Source organism: Schistocerca serialis, chromosome 7, assembly GCF_023864345.2.
Source record: "Schistocerca serialis cubense isolate TAMUIC-IGC-003099 chromosome 7, iqSchSeri2.2, whole genome shotgun sequence".
In the NCBI taxonomy this organism is placed as follows: domain Eukaryota; kingdom Metazoa; phylum Arthropoda; class Insecta; order Orthoptera; family Acrididae; genus Schistocerca; species Schistocerca serialis.
In genome coordinates, this window is record NC_064644.1 from 144,747,417 (window position 1) to 144,760,198 (window position 12,782).

Below are 12,782 nucleotides of genomic sequence, written 5' to 3' on the forward strand. Positions count from 1 at the left end.
AATATCGACAGCAGTTGAGAGCTTTATACCAAATAAATTAACAAACGACGGAGCTGATGCTCCTTGATACAAGAAATGAGTGTGCACTGTGTTGCAGAAATAACTAAAAAACATGCCAAAGTCAAACGGACACAAAATATCGAAGACTGGCCATATTTTACAGAAGCTGGAAATTTAGTACGGACTTCAATGCGGGATGCATATAACAGTTTCTACAACGAGACTTTGTCTCGAAACCTGGCACAAAATCCAAAGAGATTCTGGTCCTACGTGAGGTATATTAGCGGAAAGACTGGAAAATTACACAGGTCACACCAATATTCAAGAAAGGTTGTAGGACTAATCCACTACATTGCAGGTCCATATCATTAATGTCGATATGCAACAGGATTTAGGAACACGTATTGTGTTCGAACATTATGAATTACGTCGAAGAAAACGTTCTTGTTAAACACAACTAGCTCTTTGCTCACACGAAATGTTGAGTGCTCGCCGGCCGGAGTGGCCGTGCGGTTCTAGGCTCTACAGTCTGGAGCCGAGCGACCGCTACGGTCGCAGGTTCGAATCCTGCCTCGGGCATGGATGTGTGTGATGTCCTTAGGTTAGTTAAGTTAAATTAGTTCTAAGTTCTAGGTGACTGATGCCCTCAGAAGTTAAGTCGCATAGTGCTCAGAGCCATTTGAACCATTTTTTTGTTGAGTGCTATTGACAAGGGTTTTCAAATTAATTCCGTATTTCTAGACTTCCAGAAGGCTTTTGAGCACGGTACCACACAAGCGACATCTAGTGAAATAGGAGAGGTCACAGTTCGTAGTAATTGGTGGGAAGTCATCGAGTGAAGCACAAGTGATTTATGGCGTTCCACAAGACAGTTTTATATGCTCTTTGCATATCTATTTAAACAATGTAGGAGACAATCTGAGTAGCCGTGTTAAGTTTCTTTGCAGATGACGCTGTCATTTATCAATTAGTTAAGTTTTCAGAACATCAAAACAAATTGCAAAACGATTTAGAAAAGATATCTGTATGGTGCGAAAATTGGCAATTGACCCTGATCAACCTTAAAGCGTCAGGTCATCCACATGAGTGCTAAAGGAAATCCGTTAAACATCGATTGCACGATAAATGAGTCAAATCAAAAGGCCATAAATTCTACTAAATGCCTAGGAATTACAAATCCAAGCAACTTAAGTTTCAAGGAACACATAGAAAATGTTGTGGGGAAGGCTAACCAAAGACTGTGTTTTATTGGCAAGACACTTACAAAATGTAACAGATCTACTAAAGAGACAGCCTAACTACGCTTGTCCGTTTTCCTTTTGCATAATGCTATGCGTTGTGGGATCCTCACCAGATAATACTGACTAAGTACATCGAGGAAGTTCAAAGAAGGGCAGTACGTTTCGTATAACTTCGAAATAAGGGAGAGAGTGTAATCGAAATGATGCAGGATGTGGGGTGAACATAATTAAAACAAAGGCGTTTTCAGTTGCTGTGGAATCTTTTCACGAAATTTCAATCACCAACTTTCCCCTTCGAATGAGAAAATATTTTGTTGACGTAGACCTACATAGGAAAAAACGATCACCATAACAAAATAAGGGAAATTAGAACACACACGGAAAGGTACAGGTGTTCATTTGTTCCGCGCGCTCTACGAGATTTAAGTAATAGAGAGTTATTCTGAAGGTGGTTCGATAAATTCTCTGCCAGGCACTTGAATGTGATTTGCAGAGTATCCATGTAGATGTAGATGTAGGGCACGTTAAGTTAAGGCCGTAAACATATTGGTTGAAGCAATGAGGTTATAGCTAATTTTTGTTACATCCAACCAAAGTTACTCTTTGTACGTGTAACGCAGCACTATAAAATACGGACCTAGAGATCTGACCAGTATCTGCAAACCCCACCCCCTACCCTCTTTCCCATGTGTGGCTTACCGCTGTAAACACTTACAGCTGTAAACACAGTCCTTTCTAACCCAACAATATCAAACCTGGTTACTACCGCAAAAGATACTGGTACAACATCAGTTCTGGGTGAGGGGTATACCACCCACAGAACTAACGGTAAGCAGATACCAATATGTCGTTAGAAATGTCAAAGAGTTCTACATATACACATATAGATTACGGAGAACACACACTCGAAATTTCAGTACAACGATGGGGAGATGTCCGTAGTGTCTGGAACTCGTCATTATTCAGGGAGGGAACTCCCTGCTACAGCAAAGGAGTCGTTCCTCGCCGACGCCTTTGCAGACAAACAATGTTAACAGTTTAAGTGCCTAGCCCTTCTCTGGACCAATAAGAAGCACCTTTCCCCTCCTCCTCCAAACATTTTGCTTTTAAAACTTGCGCCTTCGTTAAGGAAACACGACCTCCAGCGAGACTGCACTCCCAGGTGGAATGAAGGCACGTAACTATAACTACGACACCTAAACACTGTAATCTAGCAGTACACAGAAAAAAATCAATGTTGAACGCTATCAACGTAATTTTCACTGAACCATAGTAATCCAATGTCACACGCTGAATTCCTGGCACATCCCAGTGTTAAAAAAAAAAAAAATCATTCATACGAAAACTTATCGAAGCTATAGCAATGGGAGAAAATGCATATACAAGTATTCCGTAATAGTGGAAAGCTACGGAATTGCTACTATCTTACCACAATACTACATATGTGCAAATAAATTCTGCAATGTTATGAGTTTCTGGTGATGATATAAAACTCTTGAACTCAATAACGCAAGAATAAGGAATTTGGCCGTCTTCGAACAGCTCTCCCAGGGAGAATGAAAAGACACGCACTTTCCCACTACATGTACGCCCCTATCTCTCAAATGCGTGTCGATGGCCATAGTGCAGAAAAATTTTCCCTTACCAAGTGAGTGACACACAGAGGTCGCTGTGCCTCTGCCACTATACTTTTATAGGGATCTCAAAGAGGTGTGGAGTTCGCGCATCACCTGCCAATAAGGTACCAGAATGTGGATTCAAATTGTAAACGACACAGGAACAATAGCTACTCGAAAAATCGGTCTGTGCGTACCAGATTACAGTATAATCACCACCATAGCTGCGACGAGATGCTGCACGACTCTGTCCCTGCTGCTGACCTATGGCCGTGGGAGGAGATGTAGACACTGTGATCCAGCAGTCACCAATGGGAAAAAATTTCATTACAACTCTCATGTACGCCGCTGAACACGACTGTAACTTGCTTGATTTACCCGTACAGTCTTATCAACAAAAATGCAATATTTAGCAATAAAGTCTCGTTACAATTTCAGCATCATTTGCCGAACGTTGGACATTACGATTTTATAACGAATTCACTTCTCTCCTGATCCTCATATATCATTAGAACTCAGGCAACATCCCATCTGTAGCACTGTCATTTGTAACGAATCGTAAATCAGCTAATTTTGGAGTCAGGTTCAGAGTCTGATGACAACGAGAGGAGACGTCTGTTGACAGAACGTTACTAAACCGTGTTTCGTTCCTTTTTGAGGTTGCAAATGCGACATACTATTTTGAAAAATGCCGATAATTTTTCCATGGAAAGTTTTTCTCTGGTAGCATTCGGTTGCGAAATTTCTTTAGGGGTCATATATCTAAGATAGGGATAACAATATTCCACATCTGTTAACAGAAGCTGATTAGGTGTTCGCCTGCTTAGCTGAGTGTTTGTCTACCACGCAGCGGGTCCGGTTTCGATTCCCGGCAGGGTAGGAGATTTTCTTCGCTCGTGGAGTGGGTGATGTGTCATCGTCTCATCACCCGCGACGTGGAAGTCGCCCAGTGCGGCGCTTCCTGTAATGAGATTTGCACCCGGCGGCCGAAATTCTCTGGAGGGGGCCTCCCCGCCATCAGTGCTATACGATCATTAAATTTTTATGAGGTTGAGTTAACAGATGTGGTGTGAAGTTACCGCGCAGCCTATATTAAACATGTAATCCCGAAACAAATTGCCCAGCAGAGTGCTATAAGAGGAAAACATAACATTGAAATTTTTTTCAAACAACTTTTACCACCTTAGAATAGAACGAAAGAAGAGATTTAGCGATATCCAGTCTACAGACATCTCCTCCTGACATCATCAAGCTCCGGACTTGACTCCAATATTAGCTGATTTATCCTGCGTTATAGATAACGGTGGCATAGACGGAATGTTGTCGGAGCTCTAACGATATGTGAGAATTAGAAGAGAGGTGAATTTATGATAAACCCTTAATTTCCAACACTTTGTAAATACGTTATAATTGAATCGAGTTTTTATTACTAAATAATTCATTTCTGTTAATAATACAGTATCAGTAAATCAAGAAGCTTACAGTCGCGTTCAGAGACATACATGAGCCGTGTAATACAATTTATTTCATTTATACAGTGTCCGCTGACAGGTTCAAGCTCTCACCGGGAGACACACTAGTATCCTTAATGAGCACTGGCTTCTTACGAACAGAGATGCCGTCGCTAGTGCATCGGCAGTGCTCAGCTACTGTTTCTGAACCGTCACCGAGAGGCCTCTGGACATTACAGCAATGAGGAGGTATTTGTGGACAGTTAACTCGGGTGACCCATGAGATGGGTGATTTCTCCCTTTTACAAGCTTGTGCAGAATCACTTCCCGTAGTCACTTGGAGCCAGTGAGATGGTCCTACCCTGGAAAGTGTCAGACGACCGAGCTCTGGTCAGTTTTATGACGGCTGTCTGCCGGCGCACGGTGTCTACGATGGTGCCTGGAGCACTGGGTCGTTAGTGCCGATAGAGACATCGAGCATCTCGTGACAGATTCTGTGTCAATTGTCCTGTTATCAGGTATGTGCTGACCGTTTTCCCCAGTAGTCATTCTGCATGTGTTGCTCACAGTTTGAATCCATATGGTGCTACATTAATTGTAGATGAAACTTTCGAGATTCGGTTTATCTACATATGTATCACATAGTGGTTGTGGCACAGTGTACTTCTGGTACCAGTAAGTGATCCCGCATGGCCTGTTCCACTCACAAATGGCTTATGAGAAGAATGTCGGTAAGCCTCTGTATTGGCTCTAATTTCTTGAATGTTCTCCTTGTGCTAATTGGGAAATTACAGACGCTCTTCCTGTTTCTGCGTCTCTCAAGTGGTTACTTCCTGTTTGTGTGAACACATGCATGAACCAACAAGTTCAACGTGACTTTAATACCTCCTCAGAATACTTTGTTCCTATTTGCGAGATATAAGTGGAAGGAAGTAATATGTTGTCCGACCGTTCCCGGAAACTGCTCTTTTGAAATTTCAAAAGTAATCCCCTCTGTGATGGACAACACCTCTCTTGTAACGTCTGCCAATCTTGGTACAGCTCTCGCGCTGACTAAACGATCTCCTGGCGCGACGGGCTGCTCTTTGGTAGATTTTTCCCTATCCCTTCTCTCAGTTCTTCCTGCCAAGAATGCCATATTGATTAACAATAATCAAGGATCTGTCGAACAAGTGCCTTATAAGCCATGTCCTTTATGGATGAGTCGCATTTCCTTAAGATTCTTCCTATGTATCTCAGCGTGGCATCCGCCTTTCCTACTAGAAAGTATATGTTTTATCTCGTCATTCCACTTCTGGTCGCTCTGGATAGTTACTCCTGATAATTTACGGTAAATACTATTTCCAGCAGTTTGTTATCAATTGTGTACTTGAACAATAGTGGCTTTCTTATCTTTTTCATGTCCAACATATTAGGTTTATTTCATTCCAAGACAACTGCCATAGTACGCACCATTTATCAATTCTCTGGAGATCATTCTGCAAATCGTTGCTATCTTCCGGCATTACTACTTTGTTATAGACAACCGCAGCATCTGCGAAAGCCTTCAAGAGCTTTGGACGCTTTCCGCAAGATCATGTACATATTTGGTAAACAGTAACGGCTCTATCACATTTCCCTGGGTAGTCCGCTAATTATTTGGTTCCGTTAAGAGAGACGTATTCAGCTCTGTCTCCAAGCAAGTCTGGAATCTAGCCTCATTTCTGGTCTTATACTCGATAAGCTCGCGTTTTTTTTTTTTTTCACTAAATCCAGTGCGGGACGGTGTCAAATGCCTTCCTGAAGTCAAGAACTTGAATAATCGTACTCTCCAGTATAACTTGAACCAGCCGCTTCATTTACGCACTTACTTACTAACGACAGAGGTGCAGAGTACTTATGAACGTTACTAGCATCGTTAAGCAATTGTATAGCCATAGTTTTATGATATATTTTACATTATTTATTAAGTGCAAACACAGTGATACTCTGCAAATGGTGGCTTCTATATGAGAGACCTACTCTAGTGCCAGTGAACGGTGCAGTTGTTTTTAGTAAGTCTATGGCAACTAATAAGTGAAATGAACATAAAGCAATTCGAACACACAAATTTGGAGCAAGTCTCAAAGCACTGCAATTATATTTGGCTGTGTAGATAAGTAGAAATGTAAGGATAAATATCTCCAGTGGTCAGATCCTTTACCGTCTAGGTTACATAACTTAATACATTGTACATGTCGTATTTAAGTAATCACAATGACAGGTGTAATAATTATGTTGCCAAGAGTAGCTAAATTTATACATCAACAACAATTTACTAAGCAAGATATTGCTACAGTTCTACTAGATGATGAACGTTTTAAACTTCGAAACGCGTTGCGGTAATGAACAGAGAATGGTAACAGTAAACGTGTTGCTTCATTCTATAAAAAAACAGGCACGGAAATGCCTAACGCACAAAGTGTTTGCATCTAATGGAGTTAGTTGATAGCACACGAGACATCGAAGAATAGTTAAGTTGGTGATGGAGGGATACGTGTGGAGTAATATTTGTTGGGTAGCCTGAAGCTTGACTTCAGTAAGGAGGTTGAAATGGATACAGGTTGCTGTAGAGAAGCAGAGACGAATAGACTAACGGGGAATGATGGATAAACCATTCTTCTGTGAGAAGACCCAATAATCAACATCTTCTGATTTTTTGATGGCTGTCGGATTTATGGTTTCTGAAATCTAACAATTTTTCACTTGTTTTCTGACTAAGACGCGTATATTCTCTGAATACCGCATCATCTTCAGCGATTCGGGAGACCTGGCAGTCTGGCGTCCATACACCGGGAGGGGCGCTGTGGAATGTTGGTGGTCACCATTAGAGCCCCTTGTGCGAGGGCCGGTCCCAGGGCAGCCGAATCTCGGCACAGATGGCGGCACGGAGCGCGTGACTAGCGAGCGGATGGCGCGCCGGCCGGGGGAACCCCCGTCCCCACAGCCGGCGTCGATATTTGTTTCGATTCGATCGCTCGTCCCACTGGCAGCCCTCCCGCGCCGCGGCGTATGGGTTCAACGGTTGCAGCTCCCGCGGGTGTGCCTCTGTGGTGAGCGTCCAATCCTGAAAGTGGATGCGCCGTGCGACCGAATGTGAAAGGGCGCACTGTAACCGAATGGGACCAAAGTATTGGCGGCAGCAGGTGCGGCGCGGGTTTGTTCCCCAGGCTGCGGTTTCTAAAGAGAGCGGCAGCGGAAACAGCTGGCCAGCCGTCACGGGAGCCGGCGGGATGGCTTTGTGAGATGCGTTTGCACCAGATGAAGTACTTCCGTACTCGATTAAAGCTGGCGTTCCGCTGAAACCTCTTCCATATCCAGAGCTTTCAAACACGATTTTCGTGTGTGATTTGCTATCATTCATTCTCCACATATTTACACCGTTTATATTCACCTCCAACCTCTTCACTTGTAACGATCTCTATAATCTTATATTGTTATATTAAGCTCAGAGCCATTTTTCTTTTTACGTAAAAACCCCATCGTATGTTTCCTCATCTTCCCGGCGTCGGATATTTTCGACCCTGTAACCATCATGTCGATAATTAAAAGTTGTAAAAATTTTTTTCGTTATATAGAATTACAATATTTCTGAAGTATATGAAATACAAACACTTTACTAAACATGGATTTTAAAAGATTTAGACTTTTGTAAACGAACCTCAAAGAGAATGATTCTGTGATGAAGTTACAAAATTAAAAGGCTGATAGAGAAGGGTAAGGGATCCTGTCCCTGAAACAAGAGAGTCGAAAGTTTGGGAGGTGGTACGCCACTATCTCATTTTAACAGAATTGTGAGTTAGATCAATATTCGTATTTTAGGTCATAGTGCTGGTGTTCCCCAGTGCCACGCTTTGTATGTGTGGATTGTGAACTTCTTTACATGAGGAAACTGTGGGGAGAATATTCTTAGAACTGCATCTGTAACACTTAGAGAACTTGTACCCGACGTGCCGTAGTGGAGGCGATAGAGAACAGGAAGAGAGAGATGGACTGGGGACCAGAATGTCTGAGTGCAGCGACCAGGCTCTGGAAGCAGCACTCAGTGGATTGTACCTTCAGAGGGACTTATGGCCGTAGCATTCTCCTCCTTCCACTTAGGGTCAGACAGGAGGGCGCTCTTTTGCAAAACATTTTACATGGTCCTGGCGACAGGCGGTTGTGAAGCCAGCCAGTTGGCGGAAAGTTGGTGCAGGAAGCTACTTAAGAAAGCCTTCGTGCACAGTGGGAAGGTCATAAAACTGAATAAATCCTCGTTAGGAGCTGGGATGATACGGACAGAGTGTCTGGTGCACGTGTTTAGTGGCGCCAAGACTATAACTCCCCTGACTCCAGGGAGTGGCCAGATTCTTTTACTGAGTGGCAAAAAATAAATATTATGTCGGAAATTTGACAGCCTTCCTTCAGAAATTGGAAATGATCGGCCTGGGAGGATTCGATCTCTCCGTAAATGAGCCCCATATAGGCAGATGGTTATTGCCAAAACATGGCCATGCTTACCGTGCGAACGACGTCTCCGTAGTCTAAACTCTTTTTTCATGCAAAATCAATTTGGAGTCACTGATTGTCTCCTCTCACGATATGCAAAGTGAAGGCTTACTCCCCCCACCCTCAAGCGCCGGCCGGAGTGGCCGAGCCGTTCTAGACGCTGCAGTCTGGAACCGCGCGACCGCTACGGTCGCAGGTTCGAATCCTTCCTCGGGCATGGATGTGTGTGTTGTCCTTAGGTTAGTTAGGTTCAAGTAGTTCTAAATTCTAGGGAACTGATGACCTCAGCAGTTAAGTCCCATAGTGCTCAGAGCCATTTGAACGCCCCCTCCGGCGTGGGAACCCCGGGTCTGTGACTGGATTGGCTACCAGGCAAACATACACTTAAGAAAGGAGATTCTATGAGCAGAGGATACTTCGATTGGGTTGTGCAAAGTTGAGGTGGTTTGGGTAATTTGACTCCCATACCTACGTTTGATGGAGAGAGATTGTGATTCTTGGCTTCCTTGGTCTTCTGGTCCTTCCCTGGTGAAAGCTTCAGGTCTTTCCCTAGCGGAGGAGACTTTTCGTTACTGTCGTGTGGTATTCAACGAGCAAGTGGCAGTTTCCAACTGTACAGGCAGTGGAACTTTAAATCATCTCAGACACATCAAGCGCGCACCGTCGTCCCTGTAAGTCAAACCGCTTTGGCTAAACAAGCGAAAGGCTGCAACTCACACCGAAATCTCCACGATTTCAGGGCTCTGATGGAGAAGTCTCCCGCGTTCCGATAATCAGAATGCCGGACAGTGTAGTGTACTAATTTTCGCGGTCCCATCAGTATATTACAGCTGCCGCAGCGTGGCGCTCCTCGGTCAAAGTGCGCCGCTTACTGCCACCGCCTGCATCAAGGTGAAAGGGTAACATACTGCTACACTGGCTAGGGCTGTTAAATGGTATTCACAGTTCTCAGGTCTCCAGTGAACCATAGTTTGTGACATACTTGGTCATAGTTGATTCCATCTGAATTGAGTCGGGCGTCACATTGGATTCAGGTAACCATAGTCAAGTTGCTTTGTAAAAGGGATTAATTCAGGGGGGAATTTGTATAGCTTCCACCCCTGTGAAGGATTTGCCAGTCAAACTCCATGCCTTTTCTAATTTGTGTTTGTCATTTTTTGTGTAAGATTTATCAGCTTGTGTAGGATATAAAACGATTAATAAAACTTGTCATTATTTTGTTAACTTAAATACCCCACTGTTCTCCGTCATAGTCCTAACATTCACTGTGCTAATATTATTATGTTGGTATATGGCTACACCAGCAATTTAAGTTCAATGTTATTAAATTAATTAATTTGATTATTAACTTGCGTTCTTAAAGTGACTGCAGGATTAGACAGAAAAAGTGCCTTGAGTAAACTCACTAATTCCATGAATTACAAATTAAGGGTATAGCTCACGATTTGAAGGTTATTGAGAAGATAATGCTTTTCATTATGTGAAGATAGTGACATGCAGCATTACTGAGACATATATTTATGATGAAGCAAGCAATGGCTTGCAGGTTATAAGCGACAATCATTCTGATACATTTTGCAATGGAATACATCAACCGGTACTCTTTGTGTTAAGATTGTCGGGTGGGCAAGTGTCAGAGGTGGTAGTACTCTCCAAAAGAAGGAAAACATTCCGCCGGCCGCGGTGGTCTAGCGGTTCTAGGCGCGCAGTCCGGAACCGCGCGACTGCTACGGTCGCAGGTTCGAATCCTGCCTCGGGCATGGATGTGTGTGATGTCCTTAGGTTAGTTAGGTTTACGTAGTTCTAAGTTCTAGGGGACTGATGACCACAGTAGTTAAGTCCCATAGTGCTCAGAGCCATCTGAACCATTTGAAAACGTTCCGGCAAACATGCACTCTAAGATCCACAATTTAAGAGCTAAGAGCACTTGTTCTTCTTCGATACATACATCTTCCACTGCATTTCTTTGTTTTCCATATTATTTGGAGGTGGTAGTATGGACTAAGATAAGAAAAATATGCTATAATATACTTTAAGAGTTTTGGGCAGCTGTTCAGTAGAAGAGACATGTTCTAAAGTAGCGAAGATGAGTAAGTGCTCACAGCTCTTGTTCTTCTTCGATACATACATCTTCCACTGCATTTCTTTGTTTTCCATATTATTTGGAGGTGGTAGTATGGACTAAGATAAGAAAAATATGCTATAATATACTTTAAGAGTTTTGGGCAGCTGTTCAGTAGAAGAGACATGTTCTAAAGTAGCGAAGATGAGTAAGTGCTCACAGCTCTTAAGGTATGCATTTTAGTGCCCATATTTCCTTTTTCTTGATTTCGTCCATACTTCCTCTTGCAAAGTATAGAGTCCAAAGACCCTGCAGCAAAAGATGTGTTTCACAGTATCGAAGTTGAACATTTGCTCACAGCTCTTAAGGTATTCGTTACAGAGGCTGTTTTCATTTGAGGTTTTCCTTGTTTGGTCAGTACAACCACCTCGGAAAGTTGCCTACCCTACAGTCTTAGCAACAACAGTATCGGTACATGTATTCCACTGCCAGAGGTATCGAAACGATTTTCACTTATAACTTGGGATGTGGTTGTTTCGGGACCAGAGGTCCTTTCTTCAGATTGATACTTTTACCCTTTTCCATCATCCTCATAATGTTTAAGCATCTTGACACAGTCACCCCGTATACGTATAGCACTAGTAACTATTGTGTGCAATCGCATACATTTGATTAATGTTCAGATGTTGTAACAGAAATAGAGAGTGAAACTGGTGTCACATTAAATATATTCAACTCACCTAACTCATACACACGATAAAATTTGGCCATGAATGCGGACCCTCATTGTCCAAAATGGTTCAAATGGCTCTGAGCACTATGGGACTTAACTGCTGAGGTCATCAGTCCCCTAGAACTTAGAACTACTTAAACCTATCTAACCCCTGGACATCACTCACATCCATGCCCGAGGCAGGATTCGAACCTGCGACCGTAGCGGTCATGCGGTTCCAGACTGTAGGTCCTAGAACCGCTCGGCCACTCCGGCTGGACCCCCAATGTCACGTATAATTTTACAGCTTTCTAAACATCAGCAGAAAGGTAGCGTCTGGAGAGAGCTTTTGCCTAGGTTGGAGATATCGGGGCTAGTAGGCAAAAATTTAAGTTTTTGATTTTCCTATTTTTAGCAACACTGGTGAATGCGGGGAATAGCTTAACTTTTTCACTACTGAAATATGTAAGCACCATTAATTAAATTCGCGTCTAGTTAACCCCCAAAACACTTTTCCTACAAGCTTACAACTACGCGAACTAACCACAGATGTGGTGTTAGTTCTCATATGCCAAGGAATTAGATTACATAACCTGATACTGATAGAGATACTTAGGCATGAACAACAATTTATCGAGAAAAAAACGTCTTACTAAAACTTTGCGTGCTTTCATTTAAAAACAATAAATTCGTGAAAAATAAATTCCTCGTGAATACTTGAAAAAGATAAATCTGTTAGTGTGGGCCGAAAATGTGTGATATTAAGAGTATGAACAAACGGTTAGTTCTTCCAGAAAAATAAATTCTGCTTATTATTACAACTATCTGTAGTTATTCAAATACAGTTTTTAAAGTAAATACAGATTCAGGAGCTGGAACAGGTGCGTTCAATTTCGGCACAATTTCACTTTGGTCGTATCGGCTAAATCATCCTCGTCAGGCAATCTCCAATTTTCCCCCTTTTTAGCATCATCTCCATCGGATCGACACTCGCCCCAGGGAACTGGCGATACTTTACCAAAACCGTATCATTTGCACGATATTCAGGGTATCAGGAGCACCGGGAGAGTGTGGGGAATTCAGTGTTAGTTTTGATCGATGCGATCCGTTGGCACCTTTTCGAGGCTGTCCACGGTTCATGGGAACTATCGAATGAAACCCATCATCTTCTTGGCAGGAGGCTGAGGGTAAAGG